The sequence below is a fragment of the Micromys minutus genome (assembly GCF_963924665.1).
Source record: "Micromys minutus genome assembly, chromosome: 5".
Taxonomy (NCBI): Eukaryota; Metazoa; Chordata; class Mammalia; order Rodentia; family Muridae; genus Micromys; species Micromys minutus.
In genome coordinates this window covers 32,110,025-32,115,689 of record NC_137974.1, presented here as the reverse complement: position 1 = coordinate 32,115,689, position 5,665 = coordinate 32,110,025, and the positions used below count along the sequence as shown (strand labels likewise).

Here is a 5,665-nt window from a genome sequence, read left to right as displayed (position 1 = left end):
CAACTGTTTGTCTCTGCACACCTTCTTTCTCCCCTCTTTCATTTTTCTAGACTTCTCTTTTCCTATTTCCCATGATTTTGAATCAGGATCTCTGTATATAAGATAGACAGTCTTTAGACACATACTACAACCGTCCTAGCTACTTGAGTATTGCAATTTACAAACATCAAACTCATATTTGGTTCATATTCGGTAACACTTGAACAGATTAATAAATACCCATCTCAAAGGGAGCAGTCATTAAATTTCAGTAAGTTCTTTCATTTTTTAAAATTAGTACTTATTATTGTTATATTATCTATATTTTTATCTTTCCCTGTTTTTTGAAATGTACAATTTTTTTCAATATAATGCATTCAATTGTTGTATTTTCATATGTGGATACAATGTAGTCTGATTGTATTCATACACACATCACTTTATTGACTGCTGCCATGCTTCAAGAGGTCTGTTCTCTTATTTTGCCCAAATGTCATCTCCAAAATTCATTATTAAATAATTAAAAGTTAGTCTTTGCTTATTAAGAAAAACAACTGGAAAACAGCCTATTTATGTCAAGTTTTATATGAAAAGGAAATTCATCCACTTTTCAGAAAATGTAATAGGTGAGTTTATGGCTGGATAATAAATATGTCCCTGTGTGTGGTTATATATACTTGACCTCTTTATCACTTCATCAGCAGAAGTGTACTTAGGTGATAATGAGCATTGTTGTTCAGAAATTTCTACCATATGCTAATCATGACTTCCAATTTCCAATGGTTTGACACAGTGACATTCTCAACAACAGTGTTTGCATTTCCTTAGTGATATCGATAACTGAATGTAACCACATTCAGTTTGGATGTAACCACATTTTAGTATTGATTTATCTTTTTCTTATGATGAAGTATTGTAGGACATGTGTCATGTATTTATTAATTTTCCTAATCCATTTAAGAAATTCTTTTCAAGGCATTCTTCCAATTATTGATGATATTACCTTTTTAACTTTTCACATTTTTTGAACTATTAATTTTGGACATGAATCTCCTTTTGAGCAGTATAAATGGCAGAGAGCCCAACCTACCCTGTCTGCCCTGCTGTACAGAAGCTTTTTGAATTTAATAAAACTACGCTTTGATTTCTGTAAGATATAGAATAAATCTAAGATGAGTTGCACATCATCTGTCCCATGCATGTTCACGGTACACAAATACATGCTGCCCTAATGCTACAACAACAACAATAAAATTCTAATATAAAACAGCATCAACTCTAACCATTATAGCCAATGTAACCAAAATTTTTCTTCTGTACAAATTCTTAAAAATTATATTTTATCCTCTTTCCCTAATTTTGTCACATCAGCTATCCATACACTGTCTCTGCAAGGGACTTTCGCTAAACATGGCAATATGATAGGTGCGTTTATGCAAGTTACCATAGTATATTCCAATAGGTACCTTATAAATATACAAAACAATGACTTTAATGAATTGAACTCTTTCTGTAGAGGTGAATTTTTTAACATTCTCTGCTATTGTGCTCTGTAAGCCTTTACCTTAAAAAAATATATATATTCAGTAGGAACTTCACAGCTATAATGAAGTCACAATCTGTTGCCCATTTTTAAGGAATACAGTTAAGAGTTCACTTTGGTAAGCATTGGCATGATAGTTTCAATTTGTATTTTTTCCAGATGTAGAAATAAACTTTATTGGAAATAAAATACTTTAGAAGATAATTTCCATTGATTTTAAGACTTGAATGAAACTGCATATGATTCCGTTTAATGAATGCTTCAATACAATAAATAACTGTCACACACTAAAAATAAGGAAAGAGTAGTATTTAAAGAATATAACACTCTGGGTCTGACTTAAAACAAAATAACATGATTTTGAAAAAATTGCCAATGGTACTTAGTCATTTGTGCCCACATCAGAACATAGAATTGTGTCTCATAAGCAAACTAGGACCAATCTACCTGATGAAGGATTTCAGTGTCAATATTTCTGAAATACTCCAGAAGAGAATCATAAAGTCTTAACTATTTTTGTATTTTCTTTAAGTAGTCTATTCTTACAAGTTGTCTGCAAACATCTGTTCTGTTCTTATTGCACATTCATAGAAGTCCTACCGCAAATCAAATTTCTATTTAAAGTCTCTAATTTATAAAAAACATAGATGTTTAGATCTAGTTTACTTGAAGTGAGTTAGGTTTATAGTTAGTTATTTAACTATATGTCCATTTCTTTTCTCCACAATTAGGTAGAAAAGAATGAATTGGAAAGTAATGAGTCAGTGAATATACTAAAAGAATAACCACAATTTTTTCTCAAATATTACCTCTCCACATATTAAAAATGGAATTATATATATATATATATATATATATATATATATATATATATATATATATAACATAAAAATAAGAAACCGAGTCAGGGAAGATGTCTCCATGTTTAAGAATGTTTGTTATCCAATCATAAGGACTTTAGAATGAATTCCATCACCCCAGTAATAGGTGAGATGTTGCTGATAGCTTCTGTAACCTCATCATCAGTGGACTGTGAGAGCCACTGCTCAGCCACCCTAGCCCAGAAGAAAAGCCTAAAGGCAAGCAAAAGAACATCACAAAGCAATAATGAGGATAATAATGGAAGACAACTAGCGCCTTCTGGTCTCTGCATGTCTGAGTGGACACACTCATGAAGATGAACTGCATTCACACAGCTATACCCCTACACATCCTGCAAAAGCTATCTGAGAAAAATATTCATGCGGGAGAGGGCAATCTTAATTTTTCCCTTTATTTCCATTTTGATATTAAGCAAATAAGTTTTATTCAAAATGCTGTGCTTTGAGTGTGTTCCGGATATGCGTAAAGGTCGGTTGCTCAGAGGCATGGGGCACGTTGGTCGCCCTGCGCCCCTTTCCAGCACCTTCCTCCTACAGCCCGTCAAAGCTCTGGAAATGAATTTTACCATCTCTTTAGAGATGACCCAGATTATGATGCATGATTATCACAGAAGAAATTCATGTCTATAGCTGTTAAGGACTTGATTACATCAAATTCAAGCCTGGTAGTTTTGGAACCAACATTAAAGCCTAAACCTTCACCACTCAGCCACCTATCTTCACACCATTATCACGTGCTTTGTTTGAACACCCTCATTGTCTTTGGATCATTTAGTTTCTCAGTGAAACATTTCTCTTCAGTAACAGTTGCCAAATTTATAAGATATTTGATGTTTGAGGATGAAATTGTCTTGAATCTCCTGTTGCCAAATTAAATGCCTTGAGGAAAAGTGGGCAGTTCTGTGATGTTCGACTTCAGGTTTGTGGCCATGAGATGCTAGCACACAGAGACGTCATGACTTGCTGTACTCCCAATCTATTGGAAATTTTTCATAGTGACAGTGACCCTCATGGAGTTTCTCATGTGAAGAATGATCTCAATCCAGAATCAGTTGAAGTCTAGTTGAATTATGCATATACTGCTCAGTTGAAAGCTGATAAAAAATTAGTAGAAGATGTTTATTCTGAAGCAAAGAAGCTGAAGAGGGACCGAGTAAAGCAGGTATGTGGAGAATATTTGCTATCTAGAATGGGATGTTACTAGCTGCATCTCTTGCAGAAATTTTGCAAGTTGTGTCGGAGTTTGAATGAAGTTAGCACTTAGGAGCATTTGTTCCAGATTTCAGAAGAGGAAGAATTTCTTAAGCTTCTGAGACTAAAGTTGGAGGTAATGCTTGAAGATAATGTTTGCTTGTGAAGCAATGGCAAATTGTAAACAAAGACAATCAACTGGGTGCAGTGTCATCTAGGAGAATGAAGACAGGCTGGAAGAGCTCCTGGAAGGGGTTCAAATTTTGTACTACTCAGCTGATTACAAGCTGCTTGATGGGAGCCCACGCCCCACTTGATGGACAGGCTGAAGGGTTTGTTGGCAGTGATGTTGACCACATTTAATTTGTGCAGAAAAAGCCACCCCATGAACATGGCCATAGCAGATAAGTAGCAGTTCCACTGGATGTCTCTCTTCTCCTTACGTTCCAATGCAAAGTCCTAAGCAGGAGTGGAAAATCGTTGCTTCAGAAAAGACTTCAAATAACACTTACTTGAGTCTGGCGGTGTTAGATGGTACATTCTGTGCCGTTTTCCTTCGTGGGAGGAACAGTCCACAGAGCTCAGCAACAAGTAGTCCAAAACTGAGCAATACTTTAAGCTTAGAGATGCAGCCAGATGAGCTCTTAGAAAAGCCCATGTCTCCCATGCAGGATGCACGCTCTGGACTGGAGACAGCAGAGATGACTGGCAAGCTCACAGCTGCAGGTGGTTATAAGAGAATGTCTTCAAACAGTTGAATGCTATCATCCACATACAGATCACTGGTCCTTCCTTCAGACCATGATAACACCAAGAGCCCGATTTCAAAAGGCCTTGCTGATGGGACAGCTCTACATAGTGTGTGGATCAAATGTACACTCAGATCACCTGAGTTGTGGAGAAATGTATGACCCAAGCATTGATAACTGGACACCTGTTCCAGAGTTGAGAACTAACCACTGTAATGCAGGAGTGTATGCTGTGAATGGTAAATTGTACATTTCTTGCTGGCTCTGATCCATATGGTCAAAAAGGCCTGAAGAATTGTGATGTATTTGATCCTGTAACAAAGTCCTAAACAACCTGTGCTCCCGTTAACATTCGTAGACACCAGTGTGCAGTTTGTGAAATTGGTGGTTATTTTTATGTAATCGGAGCTGTAGAATCTTGAAATTGTCTGAACACAGTAGAGCGATACAATACTGAGAATAACAGCAGGAGATTAACCGCACCCATGAATGTGGCTCAGCGTGGGCTGGAGTCACTGTTCTTGGTGGAAAACTTGTTGTTGGTGGAAAACTATTTGTAGGTGGGGATTTTGATGGACCTTATGCCATCAGTTGTGTGGAGATGAATGATCCAACTAGAAATAAATGGATGATGGGAAGTGCTTCTTTGCCAAGGAGCAATGCTGGGATCACAACTGTAGGTAATACCATTTACGCAGTGCAGGGATTCGATGGCAATGAATTTCTAAATACCATGGAAGTCTACAACCTTGAGTCTAATGAGAGGAGCCCTTACACAAAGATTTTCGTTTTAACAAATTTAAGAACCCCAAACTACCAGGCTTGGTGATGTACTTGTGCTGAGTAGAGGTACACTTGTTAATAAGAAGGGTGGGTGGGGTAGATGTTGCTAACAGCAACACATAGCTTTTGCACATTGCATATTATTAAGCATGCGGTACATACCTTCTGTGTTTGGAACTCAATACAGAGATGAAGGTCTGTGAATTCTTAAGACATCTTTGGTTATTTTGCTTTTTGAAGGTTGACACTGTAAAAGGATAAACCACCAATTGATTGGGAACATCAAAAAAATAATGCTGTGCCATTATAAATATGATGATTTCTTCCAATGGTTAAATAATCCACACTAGTGGATTTGTAGTAATTTTATGCTAATCTATGATCCCATTGTTAGCATTCATTTCTTCCAAATAATTAGGCTTATTTGCTGAAGGAATCTTAAACATTACTTTAAGTTAATTAATGTAAATTATAATAAGCAAACATAGAGCCCCTTGCGAATAGCCCACCATATTTTCAAATTAGAACCTTAATTAAAA

At 36.2% G+C, this 5,665-nt stretch overlaps 1 pseudogene across 1 annotated transcript; it reads left to right on the top strand.

Moving 5' to 3' along the window:
* The first annotated feature begins 3,023 nt into the window (after positions 1 to 3,023).
* LOC308421100 (influenza virus NS1A-binding protein homolog) lies at positions 3,024 to 5,172 on the top strand (annotated as a pseudogene). The gene has a single exon. The product of its transcript is annotated as an influenza virus NS1A-binding protein homolog (transcript).
* Positions 5,173 to 5,665: the final 493 nt, after the last annotated feature.